This window comes from Lepidochelys kempii, chromosome 1 (genome assembly GCF_965140285.1).
Source record: "Lepidochelys kempii isolate rLepKem1 chromosome 1, rLepKem1.hap1, whole genome shotgun sequence".
In the NCBI taxonomy this organism is placed as follows: Eukaryota; Metazoa; Chordata; order Testudines; family Cheloniidae; genus Lepidochelys; species Lepidochelys kempii.
This window is the reverse complement of record NC_136380.1, coordinates 310,836,819-310,862,522: the sequence shown is the minus strand read 5'-3', so window position 1 is coordinate 310,862,522 and position 25,704 is coordinate 310,836,819. Positions and strand designations below refer to the sequence as shown.

Sequence of the window (25,704 nt, the reverse complement as noted above, 5' to 3'; positions counted from 1 at the left end):
TCTCTCGCAAGCACAGAGTCTGAGTGTAGCAAAAGCCTTTTAATAACAGAGAGAAACAATGTGGCATTATATTGGGGAAACACCACCAACAGGATTCATAACACAACCCATGAACAAAAACCCACCCCAAGCAAATCGGGGCATGTCCTTTCCCTTTGGCTCTTGAGTCCAGCAACCCAAAATCACCCAAAGTCCCAAAAGTCCAACAACCCAAAAGTCTCTGTCCCTGGTCAGGGCAGCCCCAGAGTTCAAAAGTTTATCTGCAGAGTTTTACCTCCCAACCTGGGTGGAGATGGGGGTGGTTAAGGGGCACCTTACATGGTCCAAAGTTGATTGCCCCACCTCTCCATAGGGCTCCTCTCCGCTTTGCTTCACCAGCCGTCCCACAAATCGCTCCGCTCTGCCAGCCACCCCCATGAGCTGCTCCAGTCATCCAACTAACTGCTCTGCTCCACCAGCCGCTCTGCTCTGCCAGTCATCCCGCCAACAGTTCTGCTCCACCAGCCACTCCACTCTGCCAGCCATCCCGCAAACTGCTCTGCCAGTCATCCCGCCAACAGTTCTGCTCCACCAGCCACTCCACTCTGCCAGCCATCCCGCAAACTGCTCCGCAATATATCTTCAGGCTCCCCAGCTACTTAACACAACACTCAGTGATTTCAGCTCTTAGTAAGTTTAGCTCTTTTGTGATTTCAGCTTGTAGTAGGGGTGCCTCACTGTTGGTGTACCATTGGCCCAAAGTGAATTCAACTCAGCAACTAGACTTCTAATGGAATCAAAATTAGCTCTGATATTCCACAGTGAAGAGAGGAGGAAGTGTAATTAGCATGTAAGGCCCTCACCAGGCAGGCCATACCACCAAGTATTAATACCTATCCCTAGCCTCTCTCTCTCTCTTCACTGGGTTTTGGAACCTATGACCCTTGCCTAGCGAATGCTGCTTCGTTGATGGTGAGTCCCTCCATCATAACAAAAGGCCAAGTACAGTTCCACTGTCCTTGATTCACATAATCAGGATAATAACAGTTTATACCTGCCCCAATAACAGAAAAACTGGGGCTCCTGCAGCAGCCAAAGTGACCATCTAGGCAGGGTGGCTGTGCCTATGCAAATGAGATCAGCCCCTGAAGTTCTTTTCCACAACCCATCATGACTCACCACCAGATGTCAGGGTAGAGCTCATCCTGACTCTGCTTACATATACATAGGACATAGGAGGTCTACTTCAAAGCTCTTGAGCAACAAGATTGAGGTATCCAGTTCCATTCTGGATCACCCTGATATTGAACGTTGGGCTGAACCTATGGGACTAATTCTGAAAGAATGCTTCCTCAACTCTGAAGCTCACCATCTCTACTATGAAACTGAACAAAGAACTCTCTTCATGTCCGTATGTATCTTTTAACCAATACAGTCTCTTTTCTTTTTAAATAAATTTTAGTTTAGTTAATAAGAATTGGCTATAAGCATGTATTTGGGTAAGATCTGAAATATTCATTAACATGGAAGGTAATGTGTCTGATCCTTTGGGATTGATAGAACTTTTTATTTGATGAACAAGATTGTCAGTAATCCTCATCCTATTTGATTTGGCTATCTGGGTGGGAGCCCAAAGGCTGGGTTGCTTTAAGGGAATTGTATGTCTGACTTCTAGGTAACTAGTAAGGTATTATAGAAGCTGTTTTGTTGCTGGCTTGGTGAATCTAAGTGTTAGAATAATCACTAGTCTTGGGGATTGTCTGCCCCATTCTTTGCAGTTTGCCCTAATTGAGCAATCTCAGCATGGCGCCCCAGAACCCCAGTCACAGGTGGCTATCTCCCCCACTCACTAATGTGATAGCTTTTTTTACCTTGCATGTATATGTGCTTTTCAATGTTTTAGGTCACACCTGGCTTAATTTACACTGGAGACACAGTCAAGCCTGGGAAACATTTCTTTGTCTAGGGCATGGTGACTTAAGCCCTATTTGCCAAACAGATTAAGAACACATTTCTGGCATGTGACTTTTCATATCTCACCTGTATGTACACCATACAGAAACAGTAATGACCAGTGTGTTACCAGTTTGCATATGACAACTTACGTGATACCTTTTTAGATACAGATTATGACAACAGTGAGTGGGGGTATGATGAGCTGGTCAGGCCAGCTGAGATTCACTGCTAGGTACCAGGGAGCCCCTTGCCATCTGGCTTTGGGGTGTTGTTAGAGCCAACCCACCCTCCTTACAAAGCTGCAGAAGGGCTAGCCCCTCGCTGATCTGTAGGTAACAGGTCAGAATCCTCTTTCCTGGGCAGTGCATCGGCCACCATATTTTCTTCCCCTTTATATGTACAACTTCCACGTCGTATTCTTGAAGTGGTATGATCCATTATACCAGCTTGGGTCTGTGCAGCCAAACCAATGGAGAGTGGTCAGTTGAGACCCTGAATTTCTTGTTTAAAGAGATTGCCCACACTATGGTATAACATTCTTTCTCTACGGCAGTATTTTTTTTTAATCAGTTTCTTGCTTCAGAAAGCAATGGGGTGATTTTTGTTACTTTCCCCTGACTGCATCAGTACAGCATCTAAACCAATGTCTGATGCATCTATATAGAATTCAAATATCTTGTCAGAATCTGAACTGGCCAGAACAGGGTTTAAAATGTATTATCCGTGAGTATCCATAATTCCTCAGAGTATTAGTATTTCACAATGATATTAATCACCAGTTTTATAGTACAGTAATTGTGTAGGCAATCAGTTGATTCAATTGCTTATTCTTTGGGGTTCAGACCCCTGTTCTCCCCTTTCGGGGGGAGGGTCTGGACTCTGTCACACACATCGAAATGCTCTTAATATAGTACCTGCTCTTTGTGTTTGTCAACTTCAAAGTACTATCGAAGCAAATAGATGCAGCTTCAAAGCCACTCGGCTTCTAGGTCCAAGAGTCATCAATATTTAAATGACAAAAGCATCCCTTCAGTTTCATGCTGCTTCAATAAGCAGAAGCAGATATATTGTCAGCAGAGCTCTGATCAGTGAAAATTCTAAAATAAATAGCTCTGTGTTGCAAGCCACTATAAATGCATTTACAGTTGGTTTGAACACCCTGAGATTAAAGGGAACTGAGAACTAGACCTCCCTACTTTCAGGTAATTTCTGATCTACCATCTCCTCTAATCAGGATACCTAAGACATCATCATTTTGCTACTCAGTTTTTTATGCCAAATTCCTGACTCCTAAAGAGAGGTGACACTGTAGTCAAACAGACGGCTGGAGAGCATAGCACTTGCAATTGATGCACTTATCCCCTGTCTCATGTTTCTAGAATAGGAACATCTTTGGATCTATACTCCTATTTCCTCAAACATAGAGTGAAATCCTGACCCCACTGAAGTCAATGGTAAAATTCCCTTTGACGTTCGCAAAGCCAGTACTTCACCTGCATTTTGGTTCTGATTGTCTTTGGTTAATTATTTGTCTAATATTAAAATATGCATGACCATAAAATCAAGACAACCGCACAGCTATATTTTAAACACTCCCCATGTAGATTACATACTATTAATGGTATGAATCCATTAATAGTTCAAATTCACTTAGACCTTCCGTTTTTAAATTAAAACTGAAAAAAGAGCCCTACCACACCCAAAACATGAAAATATAAAATGAATAAAAACAAACATGAAAAATAATCCTAGAACTTGCTTTTGTATTTTTTCCTCAGAGGGCATCCAGGACCATTGGAATGCAAATTCAAAACATACTGGAAACCAATCTGTTTATATGAGCCAGCAACGCTATCTCTGGCTCCTATCTGTATTTTTGCTCTGATTTTTCTATACTTACTGTTTGTTGAATAAAACCGACCATACCTGTTTACAATCTACTTTTTGGGTCCACTCCAAGATCCTTTGTTCAGAAGTTTGACTAGACTCGAACATTCTTTTCTTGAAATTTCAGTGAGGAAAAAGGAGCAGAAAGGGGGGGTGGGAATTCTGCCAAATAACTAAATACATTGTATTTTTAAAAATGTTTTGAAAACTAATCATGGTTGCTAAGTAAAAACAATGTTACTTAGCCTTTTATATCACTGATGAAACTCAAATACGCAAAAACAAGAAAGCGAATAGCTATGGATTTCTGAAAGCCATTGTTTTGTTGTGGGAATTTCCCAGGCCTGTGTGTGAATGTTTGCTGGTTGTTTGGGTTTTTATAACCCCTTTCACTTTTTCTTTTATAAAATTTTAAATGTACGGGCTGGAGAGAATCACTAGCTGATTAAATTAAAGAAGGTGGTGCTGGCCAAATTGATCATGACTGGGACTCAACATCCACATTCACATATGAGCTTTGAAACTGCCAGTGAATACTTACTTTCTACAAGCCTACATCGCCCCTGGGGCCCCTAGACACTCACCAGGCTGCTGTGCTTGGAGCCCAACAGATTTGATCCATGAGCTTTTAAACTTGCTGAGATTGAGCAGAGTTTAGAAATTCCCTCTGGCTTTGAATTTCTAGGCACACTCCTGGGGTGCAGATCCTTCATCTAGCCCCCCGTCCTGCGAGCTGAGACCCTGCAGTCCAGCTGCCTAGACCTTGAGATTAGTACCAGGTCCCCCAATAGTTTAAACACACCCCTCAGAGTTCCTACCCTATTGGTGCTCTGGTTTATAGTCAACCCTTCAAGGGCGTGTGACAGCTGAAATACCTAACACAGAGATTTTGCAAAAGGGATTTATAAAACAATTACTTTTTACTTTATGTAAGGGGACTGTTGGCCCCTTACTTAAACTCAGTGGGGGGGGGAGGGTTTCGGTCGGCTAGCTCCTAGTACCAAAAGGAACGGTCGAGGGGAAATCAGGACCCTGAGACTGACAATCCCCAGGAACACTGCGGAGAGGCCAATGCTGCAGGTCAGCCTGATTGATGACAGGGTGGGCAGGCTAATTAGGGAGTCAGGAGGCTGGGGGGTGGGGGGTCCTGTCCTCTGGGTGAGCTGTAATTGCCTGGGTCAGACAGAGTGGAGCCGAGCTATGGAGAGAGCAAGGGTCCAAACTGAGCTGGGGAGCAGGGCTGTGCCATCCACAGAGAATCAGAGGCACAGCCCAGGGGGAGTAGATCTGTGCTGGGAGTAGAACTGCAGCAACAAGAGCCAGAGAAGCAGCCCAGGGAGCAGGTCAGTGCTGGGAGCAGAGCCACAGAAGCAGCCCTGAGAGCAGAGTTGTTCTGGGAGGAGAACTGCAACAACCAGAGCCAGAGGGGCCAGAAATTGCAGCCCAGGGGGCTGGTGGAAGAGTGGAGCGGGAGCTGGGGCTGGAGGAGTCCAGAGCTAGGTGCGGTGAGCTGCTGGGTAGAGTGAGGGGGGATCCTGGACAGTGGGCCCAGCCAAGGGAGTTGCCCCCAACCAAGAGGACTTGCAGGCCAGACTTGGAGGGGGATCATAACCCCAACGCGGGGCCTGCCACCCAAAGCCTGAGGGTGTGTGGCCACTGCCAGAGCAAATGTCTGACCCGCAGCGTCCCTGCAGCACAGCCAGGGTCTGAGAAGGAGGCCTGGGACTTGTGAGGAACAGACTGTGAACTGCCCTGACATTCCAGAGATGCTGGTTATGGTGTCCCCATGCCACAGAGAGGGGTTATGTGTTTTCCTTTAACCTTTCCCATTTTTTTCCTTATTTTTTTTAATTGATTGCTGTTTAATAAATTGTATTTTCTTTGAACTGTATGTAATGATCAGTGGGTCAGGGAAGTGTCGAGTGCGGAGAGAGCACCCCAGAGTGGGGACACCCTAGCCCCTGCCCTAAGTGACCATGATAAGGTTGGGGGTTGAGTCCCCAGGAATCCTGGGCCCAGCCTTCTTGTGGTTACGAGGACTCTGCCACACAGGAGAGTGGAAGGGGAGCCCTCGAGGTCAGGCAGGCATCTGGGTAAAGGAAGTGGGAGCGAGGACTCGGATCCTTTCACTAGTCCATTTCACCGGGGTAGTGTATAAACCAGGAAATGTCCCCACAGGCCTATTCCCCCGCTTACATTTAGATAGCATGAAAGATATACAGATCAAGACTAAAACACTAGAACACTCATATGTCATCCCTGCCTCAGTTTCCTCATCACTCTGGAGTGTTCTTTGGGACTTGGGAAAGTGGCCTCTAAGGAGTCCAGATCTCCTTCTTCCCCTACCCTAGTTTATATAGTTTCTCCTATGGAACATGGAGTGTCTCTTGTCTCTTCTCCATCTCTCTAAAATGGCTGGTGAGATAATCTATCTATTATAACTTCCAATCCCCTTTGTCAAGTGACCCCCTGATCATCATCATCAGATGATCAAAGTCCCCCACCTGGTAATTCATTGCTTAGTTACTGGATGGACTGATTTTTCTTGATTCTGTCATGGTGCTTCCCTTTTAACAGGAGATATAGCCCTGCATCACGAGCGTTGGAATTTCATCCCAGACTGGAGGTAAAAAGACAACAGAGAAGGGAAACAAGCCCCAGAGTCTAAATGGAGTTTGCAGTGTAAGACTGATACACATAAAGTCTCCAGTATGAAACTGAAGTCGTAAGATCTACATAGACAGATTCCACAGCCTGTGACATAAGTATTTCAAATGCATGCAACACCAGATTTTTGTCTGTGAAAATCTCAGGGTATCACACACCCAAATCCTTGGTTCACAGAGAATTAAGAATTAAATCCCTTACATCAACTATCTCTTTGCCGACCCAGTGAACCCTAAATTCTCCAGCTTTGGTTCACCCTTTTATCAGGACCTTTCCAAGCATGCTTTGTGCTTTTTTCAGCATGGGAGAGACTACAAGTTGCTGTCAAAAAGGTGACAATTTTCCATCTGACTGCTTGCTTTGTCTTTTGCTTTCTATACAAAACTGCTGCAGGACCCCCTCTCCCCTTTTTGTTCCTTTCACCTGGTAAGTTCTTTAGATTCTTTTATGTACTGTCCTGTTTGCCCCCTCTCTCATTCCTGGTGAGGTGGTACACCCTAACTAACAGCTTTCTTCTATAAATTGCCCTGTTAGTTGTTGGCATCAGTAATGTTTGTATATGTTTTTGTTTGGGGAGGAGGCCTTCGGAGATGGGAGTGGAGTGGAGGGAGGAAATATAGGATATGTTGTACAACTCTATGTTACAAGAACCAAAAGTACTTAGTCTTATGATGAAGCTCCCCATGGCTATCCACATGGAAGAGAGTAGTAATCCTGCAGAAAAGGGGTAAACTTCTCAAAGGAATTGAACTAAATCTATGCAGCACTTCCATAAACCATTGGGCTGATCTTCTATGTCAATTCCATATGATTTGAGGCTCTACAGGAATTTGGAAGCTCAGTCAGTCAAAGCTAGGGAGCATGTATAGTTCAGAAACCTATATTGTTTCCAGCACCAAAACCCTTCAAAAGTTATTGACACTCAGACCATCTTAAGCTTCTGATCTAAGGCTTCTGTACCCCTGAGAAGGAGGCTAGTTCAGACCACTGTCTGCAGCAGTGAGGAGAGAGGCTGGCAGTCTCCAGCTGGGAAAGGGATGAACAACCCGAAAAAGCAGCTGTCATCTTTTCAAGTCTTAAACAACTATAAACCAGTACGTTATAATACAGGAGACTCCGGGCTTGTCTACACTTACAGCACTGCAGTGGAACAGCTGTAGCTCTTAGTGAAGATGGTACCTACGCTGATGGGAGAGCTTCTCCCATTGGTATAGGTACATCACCTCGCCAAGAAGTGGTAGCTATGTTGATGGGAGCTATCCCCTTACCATAGCATTGTCTACACTGGGAGTTCAGTGAGGTGGTAGTTCAGAAAATCCACACCCTTGAGTGACACGGTTATAAGTTTGTAGTGTAGACCAGGGCTACCCTGTTCACGAATGCAAAATAATTTAACAATTTCTAAGTAGGACAGGTCTGACTCCTCTCAGACCTCCAACTCAGGTGGTTGCAATGTACACGTCTCCCATAGGCGGAGAAATGATGGAAGTAGAGCTGCTAGGGAATTCAGAATGGGAATTTTTTTTATGTCAGGAATGTTTTTGCAGGAAGGAAAAAACATTTCCCACCCAGCTCTAAATGAAAGCCTGATGGTAGATACCTAGTCTCAAAGATAAGCTAATATAATAATAATGCTATGTATATCTCCAATGCTGTGGCACCATCTTTCTTAAACACTGGGACTCAGTTCTTTCGTTATCTAATGGCTTTGTACTGTAGTGGAAGGTGATTAAAACTGTTCTATTGACCCGGTGCTGTACAGAAATTCACCCTCGGAGTTTAAACCTCTGGAGAAAAATCTGTCTTTTGAAGACTATTTGAAGAGGCGTGCTTGATGAATGTGCGGTGCAACAGGAACCCAGATACTGAACAGTTTGCCTAACCCTCTGTTCAGTAGAATTCTCTCTCTTATCAACTGCTTTGTTTAATCCCAGAGACATATGTTGAGATGATTACATGTAACCTGAAAATGGTGTGACTACTCAGACTGCCCTTCCACACCTACCTCTTTTATCCATAGTGGAGTTCACTACATCAGCCTTTGCAGAGACAGGCAGGCCCTTATGTGCACAGAAATGTAGCTCTGGCTACAATTACTAACAAGTAAAAGTATTTTAATTCTAATAAAACACAAAATGAAATTAACCCAAGATTATCGATGGGAAGCCTTTAAAGTGATTGTGCTCTTCACGTTATCGCTAGCCTTAAAAACACTAAAAGTCAAATTGATTCTGACTGGATTCACAAACAAGAGAGTGATATCAATTTGCTATACACAGCTATATGGGAATTTGGGAGAATGCCAGAGCACAGGTATGTTACTAGATGCCTTCTGTTTAGTAAACATTTTACATTTAAAGCAAAACAGAATTGACATGAAACAGAGACAAAAATGACAGGTTTCAGAGTAACAGCCGTGTTAGTCTGTATTCACAAAAAGAAAAGGAGGACTTGTGGCACCTTAGAGACTAACCAATTTATTTGAGCATAAGCTTTCGTGAGCTACAGCTCACTTCATCGGATGCATACTGTGGAAACTGCAGAAGACATTATATACACAGAGACCATGAAACAATACCTCCTCCCATCCCACTCTCCTGCTGGTAATAGCTTATCTAAAGTGATCACTCTCCTTACAATGTGTATGATAATCAAGTTGGGCCATTTCCAGCACAAATCCAGGTTTTCTCACCCTCCGCTCCCCCCCCTCAAACTCACTCTCCTGCTGGTAACAAAAAAACTTCAAATCCAGACTCCAGCGAGAAACTGCTGAATTGGAATTCATTTGCAAATTGGATACTATTAATTCAGGCTTAAATAGAGACTGGGAGTGGCTAAGTCATTATGCAAGGTAGCCTATTTCCCCTTGTTTTTTCCTACCCCCCCCCCCAGACGTTCTTGTTAAACCCTGGATTTGTGCTGGAAATGGCCCACCTTGATAATCATACACATTGTAAGGAAAGTGGTCAGTTTGGATGAGCTATTACCAGCAGGAGAGCGAGTTTGTGTGTGTGTGTGTGTGGTGGGCGGGGGGGGGGGGGGAGGGTGAGAAAACCTGGATTTGTGCTGGAAATGGCCCACCTTGATTATCATGCACATTGTAGGGAGAGTGGTCACTTTGGATGGGCTATTACCAGCAGGAGAGTGAGTTTGTCTGTGTGGTTTTTGGAGGGGGGGTGGGGGTGAGAAAACCTGGATTTGTGCTGGAAATGGCCCACCTTGATTATCATACACATTGTAAAGAGAGTGGTCACTTTGGATGGGCTATTACCAGCAGGAGAGTGAGTTTGGGGGGGGGGGGGGCAGAGGGTGAGAAAACCTGGATTTGTGCTGGAAATGGCCCAACTTGATTATCATACACATTGTAAGGAGAGTGATCACTTTAGATAAGCTATTACCAGCAGGAGAGTGGGATGGGAGGAGGTATTGTTTCATGGTCTCTGTGTATATAATGTCTTCTGCAGTTTCCACAGTATGCATCCAATGAAGTGAGCTGTAGCTCACGAAAGCTTATGCTCAAATAAATTGGTTAGTCTCTAAGGTGCCACAAGTACTCCTTTTCTTTTTAGAGACAAAAAGGACCATCTGATTTGGTTAATAAAGCAGACAGAAATGTCAAGGGTAACCCTTCAAATTGAATTAGATAATGGACACTTTACTTCAGACCCCAAAGGCATCAGTGAATGAATTTTCCATTATTCTGATTTCTATACACAACTAGCCAAAGCACTGATGGTTCAAGCTCTGAGGTTTTGTTACAATCACTAGATCTTCCGAACGTTGACAGAGAGCTGGCCTTGCAGCTAGAGGGGACCATGGCAAGAAAAAATTCAGGCATTTAAAAATGTATACAAAATAATAAACCACCAGGGCTGGAGGGCTTCCCAAATAATTTTCATTAGAAAATTATCAAGGTTCTAGCTGAGATAATCAGCTTTGCACTACAAGAATTAATCCCACAAGTGCCTACATATAGCACGTATCTCCTTCTCTTCTATTAACCTAATAAAGATCTTTGGAAATGCTTTGCTTACTGGCCTATACATTTCAACTGAGATGTGAAGAGTCTAGCTAAAACTCTCATATATTCTCAATTTGAACCACCCCACCAATCCAGGTTTACTTGTTTTGCAGGTGAGAACATTTAAGATATTTAGGTTTGGCCCTAGGCTCCTGCTGCTACTAGTGTCCAGCTCCTTTCCCGACTCTAGTAATTGGCTTATATCCGTTTATAGTTTTAAGGCTACCTTTACAAGGAAAAGGGCTAGTGAATCACTTTTTTAATCCTAATTTCATTTGTAGTTTCCCCTAAAAGCAGGAGGACCCAAGGCACTGGGCTTCACCAAGCCCAGCAGCCAGCTTTGTGTTTAATTAATGCTTAATTTTATATTGACATGACCGTGATATGGGAAGACATCCTACGCACACTCTTAAGGATAGTTTAATTTTTTTCACTTTTGCCATTTTAGAGTGAGTAACTTGTAGTTCCTTTCAGAAGACAAGTTCAGTTTACCAGAATGATTGTCAGTATCTAGCACCATAGCTGAGGAAAGAGATCAAGGGCACCATGCAGCATGGAAGGGAAGAGAGAGGAGTTGCTATCCAGCGGGGAGTGGGTATGCCACACCGTGTTCCAGATCCAAGTGCATGCCAATCAAATTATTCGTAGTGCACTGAAAAATGTGTGCCCTCAAACACTAGTTTATATCCGTTGCGAAGAAGAGATATTGAATGATACTTCCGTACTACTGAGGGGGGTGGGGGAAAGTCAGTGTATCTACAGAACAACCTTAATCTTTTCCCTTTAATATGTTAGCTTAAATTGCCTTTTGTTACACTTACTACACTGGATCGATTTCTTCTCTATATGTAAACTAAAATGTAGCTCTTTATACATATCTGTAACAGAGGAGGATCCCATATGAGCAGGTATGTCAAATAACATTTGATTTAATTGACAGAGCATCATGGCTATTAGGCAGCTCAAACAGAGGCCAGAGGATGGGGTAGACAGGATGATTTAATCATTTACCCATGGCCTGTCAGAACAGAAGAGAAGCCTTCAGTTCTGTATCCATTAGCATTTCAATAAAGCATGTGACAGCATATTTGCTTCTAAAAACCATAAATGTTAAGGTCTGCCTAAGTCCTTAGAAGACCCCTATAAAGACTTCCACAGTGCAATAGATAAATGAAGGCCCCCATAGAGATTAATGTTTTTTTGCATAAATATGCCCTTTGGCTTTACAAATACCTTTTCAGGATAAATGGCTTTGTACATTTCAATGCATCAAAGTCAAAGGGACTAGTCAGCTCTTCCAAGGAGAAAAATCTTATTCTTTATACTTGAATGCATGAAAAATAAAATTCTGTATTGACTCAAATGTAGTGTGTGATCCAGACTTTTTATTTGCCTCTATTATTGCTAAATAACTAATTATTCCTGATCTAAACCATTTTCTCAAAATAGAAAAGACATCCTTTGATTTGTGGATTCACTGGATAAAGTTAATCTTTCTGTACCCGTGCTGATTCTTTCAGAGGTTTGGGGAGGCTGTTTGTGCTCGTGTATCAATCGATATTTTTCTCTCACAGAAATTTCAATCCAGGTTTAAGTGTGATTAAGTTAAGCTTTGAAACAAGATGCCCAGTGGTATTTTCAGAAGCAGAGGTTGCGTTCATATTCCTAGAAACTACATTACTGTAGCATGTCTTTTGAAAACTTCAAGTAATTTCCTGTCATTTGCTCAATTCAGTACATCATCTCAATTCTCAACTATGATTATCCTTTGAATGTAGGCCTAGCACTCTGCATCCCTGTTTGTCAGGTGTTGAGGTTTGTAAGCAGAGTCTGAATGAGCTCTCCCCTGATATCTAGTGGTGAGCTGTCGAAAAGGACTTCAGGAGCTGATTTTGTTTGCATGGACGTACCCACCCTGCTTAGGTGCTCAGTATGATGGGGTTGCTTGCCCAAATGATCACTTGTTCCTGGTGCTGGATCCCCAGTCTCCTTGTTATTGGGGAAGGAGTAATAAAGAGTTGTTATCCTTGTTGTGTGAACCAAGGGCAGCAGAACTGTACCTGGCATACCCTGATGGAGGTACTCACCCTCAACTCTGGTACTTGCTAGACAGGGGACAAAGCCCAGTGAGAGAAGGTGGGGCTAGGTACTTGTACTTGAAGGTGTGGGCCCTCTTTAAAGGTCCTAGACACCATCTGACCCTTCTCTCTCCAAGGTATAATAAAAGAGCTAATTGAGGGTCTTTTGTGACACACTGCAGAGCTGAAATCACGGATACCTAGGTCTATTAGACTTACTTTGGGATAGTCTTTGGCTCCCCCACTAAAAGCTGAAATCACCGAGAGCTATGTTAAGTGGGGGGCCCTGAAGATATCTTGGAGAGTGGCCAGCAGGGTGGCTGGTGGACAGGTGCAGCAAGTGGCTGGTGGAGAGGTGCAGCCAGCAGGGCGGCTGGTGGAAAGGTGCAGCAAGTGGCCAGCAGGGAGCTCTGGTGGAGAGGCGCGGCAAGTTGCCAGCAGGGTGGCTGGCAGCGAGGGCCAGAGCAGAGCCATGCAGAGAGGCGCAGCAATCTGCCGTTGGGGCGACGAGCAAGTGCCCAAGCAGCGGAGCATGTAAGGTGCTTCCTTACCCCACCCCCTCTTTCCACCCAAGGTGGGAGGTGAACTCCGCGAATGAACCTCTGAACTCTGGGGCTGCACTGGAAAAGGACAGCAACTGTGAGTGGGGTGAAGAGAAGGGATGGGTACATTAAAGGGATTTTTGGGTTGCTGGATTTAAGAACCTGAGGGGAAAAGGACTCTTCCCAACTTACTCGGGGGTGGGTCTTTTGCTCATGGTTTATGTTTATGAACCCTAGTTGTGGTGTTTTCCCAAATTAATGCTGAGTGAATTCCCTCCTTTTATTAAAAGTTTTTGCTACAGAGGTTGTGATTGTGAGAGGGGAAGTATTGCCTCTTAGAGGGCTGGTGTGTAATTGTCCCAGATCACTGGGTGTGGGCTCGAGCCAGTTTTGTGTTGTATTGTTGAAATAGAACCCCTAGATATTGAACCTGGCCCCTCTTGCTGCTAGCTCCACCTGGCAGAAGGGTTACATATGCAAACAGGAGATGTGCGAGACTGGCCACCTTTCTATAAGTATCATCTTTCTGCTTTGACTACCTAAATGTTTTCATATTTTCCTTTTTGTAAATCCTGTATACTCTTTGAGCCAAATTTGCTCTCACTCATACCAACCAAAATCAATGGGGATATGTGGATGAAAAGTGGGGGAGTGAAATTTGGCCCTATGTCCCAATACTGTCAAAGGATTAATAATTAACAGTTGGTGTCAGAATGCCTCTCTGGATCTTATGGGAGCCTATTTGATCCAGTGGGTAGGGCAATAAACTAAGGCTACATCTGTACTTGTAGCAGGTGGTGTGATTCCCAGCTTCAGAAGATATACTTGTGCTTGCTCTCATTGAGCTAGTGGCTAAAAATAATGTAGCCATGGTAACACAGGCAGTGGCAAATGGTGGTATGGGTTAACTGCCATGAGTATTTACCTATGGAGGGTTCGTACCCGGGGCCAGTTAGCCTGTGCCACCTACTGGAGCTACACCACTACTTCTAGTGTACTAGGTCAATGACAGCTAACGTATGTTTACTCAAGCTGGGAATCACACCCCTAGCTCCAAGGGTAGACCTAGCCTAAGAGTTAGGAGATGTGGCTTCTTTTCCTGGCCTTGGGCATGTCACCTCCCTGGGTCTCAGTTTCTGTAAACTGGACATAATACTTATCTTCCTTTGTAAAGCACTTCAGTGCTTTTCATCCATGGATGTCAGAAAGAGCTAAAAAGTCTTTATTGCTGCATCTCATCTTCTTCTCCAAACTGCATTTTATGCTAAACCAAAAACCTAATCAGAAGTTCAGCATTATCCTTGGCCCATCATGTTTCTATGGTTACAAAGTCTGCATCTTTCATCTTCGGAGCCCAGCAAGAATTCACCCATTGTAAGATTGCCTTGCCCTGCCTCCATGACCCACCCTTATCAAGGATTGATTATCACGTTGCTGTTCTGCAAGCCTCATTCTGTCATGCACTGAAATCATTTCTGAATTAGCCTGCCTGCCTTTTGGTCAGAGAATTTGAACACAAAGCAATATTTTTTCAGTAGTAGCCAGAGTTGCCATCATTAATGATAAAAATGTTGGAAGGGATATCAAACCTGGGGCTTCAGAGTTTAAACCAGTCTCTACCTATTAGAGGTCAAGAGGAGGTCTAATGTTAAGGGACAGTTTTTCCCTCATATGCTTTCTGTGGGGTTCTTACACCCCTTCCTAAGTGGGCCACTGTCAGAGACAGGATGATGGATTAGATGGACATTGGATCCAATCCCATATGGAAACTCCTATGTTCCAGTATTACTTAATTATTCTGTACAGTGATGTATGAATCACTAGAAGGCAATAAAGCTGCTCTCTCTCAACCACCGCTGTGAACATCTGTGTTAAAAAGGTCTGGTTAAGGTATTTGTTTAAGATTCACTTAAACTCCCTCGGGTATTGGAATTAGAGCTAGGCAAATTTTTGGGGACATAGTTTATTCTCGGAAAAAATACAGTTTTTGGTCAATGAGAAACTATTTGTGAATTTGACACAAATTCACCGAATACTTCTGACAAAAAGAAATGTGTTCAGCCTAGATTCACAAAGGCACCGCTTACAAAATGAGAAGGGGATGTTTCACCATTTCAGCACACAATGGGCTTTTTGTTGACTTTTCTGATTCAGTGAAAATTCAGAAGATGTTTAGATTTGGTTCACTTCAAACCACTTGGGTTTTTTTGGTTTTTCAGACCTGGCAGCAAACCAGAAGAACAATTATTCCCCCAGCTCTAATAGCAAAGCCCATCGTTTCTGAGTCTGAAATCAGAAGATGGCGGCTATCAAGCCCATTCCCCATCGTCGCCAGAGCTCCTGTGTATTCCTAATTTGCAATTCCTTTCTTTCAAACATCTGGGGATTTTAGCTGTAGTGTCAGTGCAAATTACCACATAATAGCTCAAAGATGGCTTGATGTGTTGATCTACTCACTGTGACTTCCTCACAGCATGCTTAAAGGATGGTAACCTGCACTGCTACTCTGAGAGCTGGTAGCTGTGGCTCTTAGAAGATTGCTATTGCTGTTTTATGATGCTTCCAGCTCTCTTCTGTTTGGGGAGAAAAGCTCTGAGATCCCCATGTTCCAGCGAACTGGGCTGCCTGCTGATCCAGAACTTCTAGACTTTATTCTAAATGTGCCCATTTGGAGTTGTCTAAATGAGAGCCTGCCTACTGTGATCACATCTCTGTGACACAGAATAATTATAGACGGATTCCTTCTTCCTGATTTCTCAGTGATCTTTTTTTTTCTTGACAAAAAAAGTTCTATCTTAAGTATTATTTCTGAGTTTATTTCCAGCATGAGTGCTAGCCACTTTGGGTGATGCACCACAGAGGAGTAAGGTGGTGTAAGGCACCCCCACGTCATTGGTAACAGCATGCAAGAGGAAGGCAGCCTCTGTGAGGCTGCTACTCCCCCTCCTGTGCAGGGGGTGGAAAGTGGGCAGAGAATAGGTTGAGCTGTCACTCCACCTTCTCCTCCCAAAGCCTGTGACAGATGTTAGTCATATCACTTAATGCACTACTAGAAGATGTGATGATGAGGGCTGTGTACAAACCTATATAGAACAAACCTGTCAGAGTATCTGAGCGAGCATGCCAGGGGAAGTAATCCTGAGTAGAAATAGGACTGACTCAGATTGCTTACACACACACACACACACATGCACACACACCCTATCTTCACAGCTTTAGGGGAACCACATTCTTTCTTTGACTATTAAGGTAATAGTTTCAAAAGTACCAAAGTGACTTAGGAGCTGAAGTCCCATTTTTAAAGTAATTTAGGACTAGATTTTCAAAGGCATTTTGTGCCTAAAGATGCAGATAAGCACCTACAGAGATTTTCAGAAGCACCCAAGCTGGGTAGGTGCCTAACTTCCATTTGCTTAGGTGCTTTTGAAAATCCTACAAGACACATATCTGCATCTTTAGACATGTAAATGCCTTTAAAAATCTAGCCCTTGGAAGACTAAATCCCATTTCATAAGTGATTTAGGCACCTAGAAGCCTAATTCTCATTGAAAGTCAAGACCTATTGACTTTCAATGAGAATTAGGGTCATGCATGCATAGATTGTGTTTGAAAATGGGATTTAGGTGCCTGTGTTTTTTAGGCACTTTTTAAACTTTACCCTAAGACAAAACCTGGTTCCAGACCTGCTTCTGGGACAGCATAGCAATGAGCTGTGTTGTGCTCAGAGCTTGTGGTAAAGCCAGCATAGTGCTAAATTTACAAAATCCCCATGATGCGACTTAAAATGTATTTCTTTTTTATTTAGATGGCTATACATAAATGCAAGGGGGATGGGGAACAAACAGGAAGAACTGGAAGTCAGTACACATGCTAACTTTTTACTTTGGCATCACTGTCTGACTGGGTGGGATAAATCTCATTGCTGGAATATTGATATAAAGGGCTATAGTTTGTTCATTAAAGACAGGCAGGGAAAAAAGGGAGAAGTTGTTGCATTATACATCAAGAATATACGTGTTCTGAGGTCCAGAAGGAGATAAGAGCCAGACCACTTGAAAGTCTCCGGGTGAAGCTAAAAGGGGGGAGAATGAGGGATAATGTCATGGTAGGTGTCTACTATAGACCACCAAATCAAGAGGAGGAGGTGGATAAGGCATTTCGAGAACAAATAACGGAAATAGCCAAAACACAAGACCTGGTAGTAATGGAGGACTTTACTTGCCAGATATGCATTGGAAAAGTAATACAGCACAACACAAAACCTCCAGTAAGTTCTTGGACTGTACTGGGGATGACAACTTGTTTCAGAAGATAGAGGAAGAAACTAGTGGGACATCCATTTTGGACTTGATTCTAACTAACGGGGAAATTGGTTGTAAATGTGAAGGTAAAAGGCAATTTGGGTGAAAGTGATCACAAAATGATAGATTTCATGATTCTAAGAAAAGGAAGAAGTGAAAGCAGCAGAATAAAAAGAAGACTTTAACAAATTCAGAGATGTGATAGGAAGAAAATCTAAGGAAAAAAGGAATTCAAGAGAGCTGGCAATTTCTCAGAGGCAATATTAGTGGCACAACAGCATCCTGATGGAAAGGAAAGATAGAATCATAGAATACCAGGGTTGGAAGGGACCCCAGAAGGTCATCTAGTCCAACCCCCTGCTCGAAGCAGGACCAATTCCCAGTTAAATCATCCCAGCCAGGGCTTTGTCAAGCCTGACCTTAAAAACCTCTAAGGAAGGAGATTCTACCACCTCCCTAGGTAACGCATTCCAGTGTTTCACCACCCTCTTAGTGAAAAAGTTTTTCCTAATATCCAATCTAAACCTCCCCCACTGCAACTTGAGACCATTACTCCTCGTTCTGTCATCTGCTACCATTGAGAACAGTCTAGAGCCATCCTCTTTGGAACCCCCTTTCAGGTAGTTGAAAGCAGCTATCAAATCCCCCCTCATTCTTCTCTTCTGCAGGCTAAACAATCCCAGCTCCCTCAGCCTCTCCTCATAACTCATGTGTTCCAGTCCCCTAATCATTTTTGTTGCCCTTCGCTGGACTCTCTCCAATTTATCCACATCCTTCTTGTAGTGTGGGGCCCAAAACTGGACACAGTACTCCAGATGAGGCCTCACCAATGTTGAATAGAGGGGAACGATCACATCCCTCGATCTGCTCGCTATGCCCCTACTTATACATCCCAAAAATGCCATTGGCCTTCTTGGCAACAAGGGCACACTGCTGACTCATATCCAGCTTCTCGTCCACTGTCACCCCTAGGTCCTTTTCCGCAGAACTGCTGCCTAGCAGCAGATAGGAACAGTAGATAGGAAAAATAGGAAGCGTCAATAGGAAGAGGCTGGACCAGGAACTATTTAATCACCTGACAATCAAAAAGGAATCTTTTAGAAAAGTGGAAACATGGACAAATTGCTAAGGATGAGTACAAAAGAATAGCACAAGCACATAGGGGCAAAATCAGAAAGGGTAAGGGCTTCTTTACATGGAGACACTCAGAAAAATTAATCCAAATTAACTACAGGTGTAAATTTAAAGTGGATTAATCAAACTGCATTAAACCCCTGTGTGGACCCTCTCATTCAGAATTAAAGTGGCCTGAATTCGGTGTATCTTAATTCACTGTGGAAGTGAAGACAAGCCCTGTGCATACAAGCCCGAGTAGGCACAAAATGAGTTACATTTAGCAAGGGACATAAATGTTCTATAATAACATTAGGAACAAGAGGAAAAGTGTAGGTGCTACATTATTTAGTGGAGAAGGTGAGCTAATAATGGGTGACATCAAGAAGAGCTGATGTGTGTTTAATGCCTATTTTGCTGCAGTCTTCACTAAAAAAGTTATTTGTGATCAGATTCTTAACACAATCAACATTAACAAGGGGGAAGGAACACAAGCCAGAATGGGAAAAGGAACAGGTTAAAGAATATTTAGATATGTTAGATGTATTCAAGACAGCAGGGCCTGATGAAATTCACCTTAGGGCACTTAAGGAAATTGCTTTTGCTATCTCAGAAAGATTAGCAATTATATTTGAGAACTCATGGAGGATGGGTGAGGTCTCAAAGAGAAGGAAAAGGACAAACATAGTACTATGTTTAGCAAGGGGAACAAAACGGATCTGGGGAATTATAGACCAGCCAGCCTAATCTGATATCTGAAAAGATACTGGAACAAATTAACAATCAGTTTGTAAGCACCTAGAGGATAACAGGGTAAGTAGTAGCCAACATGGATTTGTCAAGAACGAATAATGCCAAACCAACCTAATCACTTTCCTTGACAGGGTTACTGACCTGGTAGATGCGGGGGCGGGAAGTAGTAGATGTGATATATCTTGATTTTAATAAGGTTTTTGACACAGTCCCACATTACATTCTCATAAGCAAGCTAGGGAAATATGGTCTAGAAGAAATTACTAGAAGGTGGGTGCATAACTGGTTGAAAAAATTATACTCGAAGAGTAGTTATCAATGGTTCACCGTCAAACTGGGAGTATGTATCTCATGCTGTCCCGCAGGAGTCTGTCCTGGGTCTGGCACTATTCAATATTATAAATAATGACTTGGATAATGGAGTGGAGAATATGCTTATAAAATTTGCAGATGACACCAAGGTGGGAGGGGTTGCAAGCACTTTCAGAACAGAATTAGAGTTCAAAATGACCTTGACAAATTGGAGAATTGGTCTGAAATCAACAAGATGAAATTCAATAAAGACAAGTGCAAAGTACTATACTTAGGCAGGAAAAATCAAATGCACATATACAAAATAAACAACTGGCTAGGCAGTAATACCGCAGAAAAGTATTTGGGGTTATAGTGGATCACTAATTGAATATGAGCTAACAATGTGATGCAATAGCAAAAAAAGCTATTATCATTCTGGGGTGTATTGACAGCAGTGTCATATGTAAGACACTGAAGGTAATGTCCCCCTCTACTCAGCATCAGTGTGGTGTCAGCAGGAGTATCGTATCCAGTTTTGAGCTCCACACTTTTACAAAAATGAGGGAAAAATTGGAGACAGTCCAGAGCAGAGTAACAAAAATGATAAAAGGTTTAGAAAATCTGACCTAAGAAGGAAGATTTTAAAAATTGGGAATGTTAAGTTTTGAGAAAAGGAGATTGATGGGGGACCTGATAACAGTCTTCAAATATGTTATGAACTGTTATAAACAGGACTGTGAGTAAGTGTTCTCCAAGTATTCACCCAAGAGTTCTGAAGGAACTCAAATGTGAAATTGTAGGACTACTAACTGTCATCTGTAACCTATCATTTAAATCAAATGACTGGAGGATAGCTAATGTGATGCCAATTTTTAAAAGGGGCTCCAGAGGTGACCCCAACAATTACAGGCAGGTAAGCCTGACTTCAGTACTGGGCAAACTGGTTGAAACTATAGTAAAGAACAAAATTGTCACACACATAGATGAACATAATTTGTTGGGGAATAGTCAACCTGGTTTTTGTAAACGGAAATCATGATTCACCACTCTACTAGAATTCTTTGAGGAGGTCAACAAGCATGTGGACAAGGGGATCTAGTGGATATAGTGTATTTAGATTTTCAGAAAGCCATTGACAAGGTCCCTTACCAAAGGCTCTTAAACAAAGTAAGCAGTCATGGGATAAGAGGGAAGGTGCTCTCCTGGACTGGTAACTGGTTAAAAGATAGGAAACTAAGGGTAGGAATAAATGGTCAGTTTTCAGAATGGAGAGGTGTAAATAGTGCTTGGCCCAGTCCTATTTAACATATTCATGAATGATCTGGAAAAAGGGGTAAACAGTGAGGTGGCAAAATTTGCAGATGATACAAAACTACTCAAGATAGTTAAGTCCCAGGCAGACTTTGAAGAGCTACAAAAGGATCTCTCAAAACTGGGTGAGTGGATATCAAATGTTGATAAATGCAAAGTAATGCATGTTAGAAAACATAATTCCAACTATACATATAAAATAATGGGGTCTAAATTAACTGTTACCACTCAAGAAAGAGATCTTGGGGTCATTGTGGATAGTTCTCTGAAAACTTCCACTCAATGTGCAGTGGTAGTCAAAAAGCAAACAGAATGTTGGAAATCATTAAGAAAGGGATAGATAATAAGACAGAAAATGTCAGCCTCTATATAAATCCATGGTACACCCACATCTTGAATACTGTGTGCAGATGTGGTTGCCTCATCTCAAAAAAGATATATTGGACTGGGAAAAAGGTTCAGAAAAGGGCAACAAAAATGATTAGGGGTATGGAACGGCTTCCGTATGAGGAGAGATTAATAAGACCTGGACTTTTCAGCTTGGAAAAGAGACGACGAAGGGGGGATACAATAGAGGTCTGTAAAATCATGACTGGTGTGGAGAAAGTAAATAAGGAAGGGTTATTTACTCCTTCTCATAACACAAGAACTAGGGGCCACCAAATGAAATTAATAGGCAGCAGGTTTAAAACAAACAAAAGGAAGTATTTTTTCACACAATGGACAGTCAACCTGTGGAACTCCTTGCCAGAGGATGTTGTGAAGGCCAAGATTAATACAGGGTTCAAAAAAGAACTAGATAAAATCACGGAGGATAGGTCCATCAATGGCTATTAGCCAGGATGGGCGGGGATGGTGTCCCTAGCCTCTGTTTGCCAGAAGCTCGGAATGGGCGACAGGAGATGGATCTAGAGTGATCAGGTAGTAGATGTGAAAAATTGGGATGGGGTGGGGGGTAAAAGGTGCCTATATAAGAAAAAGCCCCGAATATTGGGACTGTCCCTATAAAATTGGGACATCTGGTCACCCTAGATGGATCACTTGATGATTACCTGTTCTGTTCATTCCCTCTAGGGCACTTAGCATTGTCCACTGTCGGAAGACAGGTTTCAGAGTAGCAGCCATGTTAATCTGTATCCGCAAAAAGAAAAGGAGTACTTGTGGCACCTCAGAGACGAACAAATTTATTTGAGCATAAGCTTTCGTAAGCTACAGCTCACTTCATCGGATGCACTCAGTGGAAAATACAGTGGGGAGATTTATATATACAGAGAACATGAAACAATGGGTGTTACCATACACACTGTAACAAGAGTGATCAGGTAATTACCAGCAGGACAGCGGGGGAGGGGGGGCCTTTTGTAGTGATAATCAAGGTGGGCCATTTCCAGCAGTTGAGAAGAACATCTGAGGAACAGTGTGGGGTGGGGGGGAATAAACGTGGGGAAATACTTTTACTTTGAGTAATGACCCATCCACTCCCAGTCTTTATTCAAACCTAAATTAATTGTATCCAGTTTGCAAATGAATTCCAATTCAACAGTCTCTCATTGGAGTCTGTTTTTGAAGTTTTTTTGTTGAAGAATTGCCACTTTTAGGTCTGTAATCGAGTGACCAAAGAGATTGAAGTGTTCTCCGACTGGTTTTTGAATGTTATAATTCTTGAAGTCTGATTTGTGTCCATTTATTCTTTTACGTAGAGACTGTCCAGTTTGGCCAATGTACATGGCAGAGGGGCATTGCTGGCACATGATGGCATAGATCACATTGGTAGATGTGCAGGTGAACGAGCCTCTGATAGTGTGGCTGATGTGATTAGGCCCTATGATGGTGTCCCCTGAATAGCTATGTGGACACAGTTGGCAACGGGCTTTGTTGCAAGGAGAGGTTCCTGGGTTAGTGGTTCTGTTGTGTGGTGTGTGGTTGCTGGTGAGTATTTGCTTCAGGTTGGGGGGCTGTCTGTAAGCAAGGACTGGCCTGTCTCCCAAGATCTGTCAGAGTGTTGGGTCATCCTTCAGGATAGGTTGTAGACCCTTGATGATGCGTTGGAGAGCTGAAGGTGATGGCTAGTGGTAATCTGTTATTTTCTTTGTTGGCCCTGTCCAGTAGTAGGTAACTTCTGGGTACTCTTCTGGCTCTTTCAATCTGTTTCTTCACTTCAGCAGGTGGGTATTGTAGTTGTAAGAATGCTTGATAGAGATCTTGTAGGTGTTGGTCTCTGTCTGAGGGATTGGAGCAAATGTGGTTGTATCGAAGAGCTTGGCTGTAGACAATGGATCATGTGGTGTGGTCTGGATGAAAGCTGGAGGCATGTAGGTAGGCATAGCGGTCAGTAGGTTTCCGGTATAGGGTGGTGTTTATGTGACCATCGCTTATTAACACCATAGTGTCCAGGAAGTGGATCTCTTGTGTGGACTAGTGTTGGATCATATTAATGAAGTTCTGTATTAAAATCACAAATGAATTTGATTCCCCATAGTTTAAATTCCAGGGTATTACTAATTAAGAGGTCTCTTGGTTTTTGGTACTGTTTCTCTCCCTCTACGTGTGAAACTTGCAAGCTGCTAATTGCGTGAGTACATTCTAAGACAGAGTCTGTTCTCAAAGCTATTCTTTGTAACAACAACTACTCACACAGAGAGAGACTCAAAGCAATACTCTGTAACAATAGAAACAGCACCCAGAGACTCCCCGCCCTTTTGTTGTATTCATCTCGCTTTGTTAACAATTGTGATTAAAATAGAGATAGAGGATGTATGTGGATGGATGCTTGGTGTGGAAAATAACTGAATGATCAGGGAGGGGCCAGCCTAAGAATCCAGTGTCCATCGGCTGAAGAAGGTGTCAAGTGGAAATAACCAGAGGACCCCCGGAGGGCAGACTGGAATCCACCCAACAGCCTCAAGAATGGGAGAACCAAAGAACAAGATAACATCTGGCAGCACGGAGCCATCAGGAATGTGACGTCTGCTGATTGATTCGGCAACGGCATGATGAAGCAATTCCCATAGACTAACATAGGAAGAAATTCCTATAAAAATGGACTCTAGAAAGTGAGAACTTTGGGGTCTGATTCTGCAAACCAACTTCCAGGAGCATCAGATGTGTGTCTGACAAGGCCCTGCTCCCTCCTCATGTCCTGGCCACCTGGCCAGTGGCTTGGCATGAGCAACTCTAAGGCTGGTAACTGTGATAACAACCTTGCAGAACCTGTGTGTGTGTGTTTGTATAATGAATATGTGAATAAATATGAGATTGAATGGAATGTTATAGCTATAACTAACTGCTTACTATGATTCTTTCTGTATTCACAATAAATGTGGTATTTTGCCTTTTCCCCTTTAATAAGATCCTGCTGGTTTTTATTTTATTGGTATAACACTAGTTCAGCCTGAGGTTGATGGCGGGATGGAAATTGTTGATATCATGGTGGAATTCCTCAAGGGTTTCTTTTCCATGGGTCCAGCTCATGAAGATGTCATTAATGTAGCGCAAGTAGAGGAGGGGCATTAGGAGACGAGAGCTGAGGAAGCGTTGTTCTAAGTCAGCCATAAAAATGTTGGCATACTATGGGGCCATGCAGGTACCCATAGCAGTGCCGCTGATTTGAAGGTATACATTGTCCCCAAATGTGAAATAGTTATGGGTGAGGACAAAGTCACAAAGTTCAGCCACCAGGTTTGCCGTGACATTATCGGGGATACTGTTCCTGACGGCTTGTAGTCCATCTTTATGTGGAATGTTGGTGTAGAGGGCTTCTACATCCATAGTGGCTAGGATGGTAGACAGGATACTGGGCTAGATGGACCTTTGGTCTAACCTAGTATGACCGTTCTTATGTTCTTATGTCCACTGAATGCAGGACAAGAAGAAATCCGCTTAATCTTCAGCAAGGGAAATTTAGGTTAGTTATTAGGGAAAACTTTCTATCTGTAAGGGTAGTTAGGCATTTTAGTAAGCTTCCAAGGAAGGTTGTGGAATCCCCCATCAATGGAGGCTTTTTAAAACAGGTTGGACAAACACCTGTCAGGGATAGTTTAGATATATTTGGTCCTGCCACAGCACAGGGGCTAAATTAAATGACTTCTTAAGGTCCCTACCATCCCTACATTTCTTTAATATTTTGGGATATTCCTTCAGTGAAACAATATTAGTGTGAAGAAATTAACAGTGAGGCTTTGGTGAGCTCTAGTTCTGTTGTTAGTGCAAAGGTCTAACTGAACAGAATCTAGCAGAACCAGAATGCCATGAATTCCAGAGGTGGATTAAATAGAACACACATAAGGGAATAGAAGTACCATTCCTGCAAGTACTGCTAAGCTTCAAAACAGCTAGGTGGCCAGAGTGTGAGAGACTCACAATTGTCACTATTAATCATAACAGTGTGATACCAGTTTGCAATGTCAGGAGAGAAAGGAGGAGGGAGGGACATGATAAACTGTTCTCATTATCATAGCGCGGAGAGACAGACCATAGATAATGTGGTACCAGAGTTCACTAACTAGTAAACCAATAGAAAAAATGAGGGAGAATTAATGCTATAGACTGACTCTGCGAGCCCAGAGATGTTATGGTTTTGCTATAGTCTTTACCTGGAAACATAAACACCTTGCTGTGAAAGAAAGCTAAATGAGAGGCCTTCGTTTGTTCTGGCAATAGGGTAGGACAGGAGAGCTGAGGAGTCAGCACTATATCACTCCCCTAAATAGAGTCTCATGAGCTACTGGCACAAAGGTAGCAGCTATACCTGCTCTAATTATCACATATTTAGAGAGCCCTGAAGACCTTAGAAATGCTGCAGG

General features: G+C 42.9%; 1 long non-coding RNA gene across 1 annotated transcript in view; it reads left to right on the top strand.

Annotated features, from left to right (window-relative positions):
* Window positions 1-1,246: 1,246 nt before the first annotated feature.
* LOC140905259 (uncharacterized) overlaps window positions 1,247-25,704 on the top strand; it is an 83,282-nt gene continuing 58,824 nt past the window's right edge. Inside the window, exons 1-2 of the long non-coding RNA XR_012156807.1 lie at window positions 1,247-1,390; window positions 6,400-6,915. This is a non-coding gene — a long non-coding RNA (uncharacterized LOC140905259). The remainder of the gene's footprint in view (window positions 1,391-6,399; window positions 6,916-25,704) is intronic.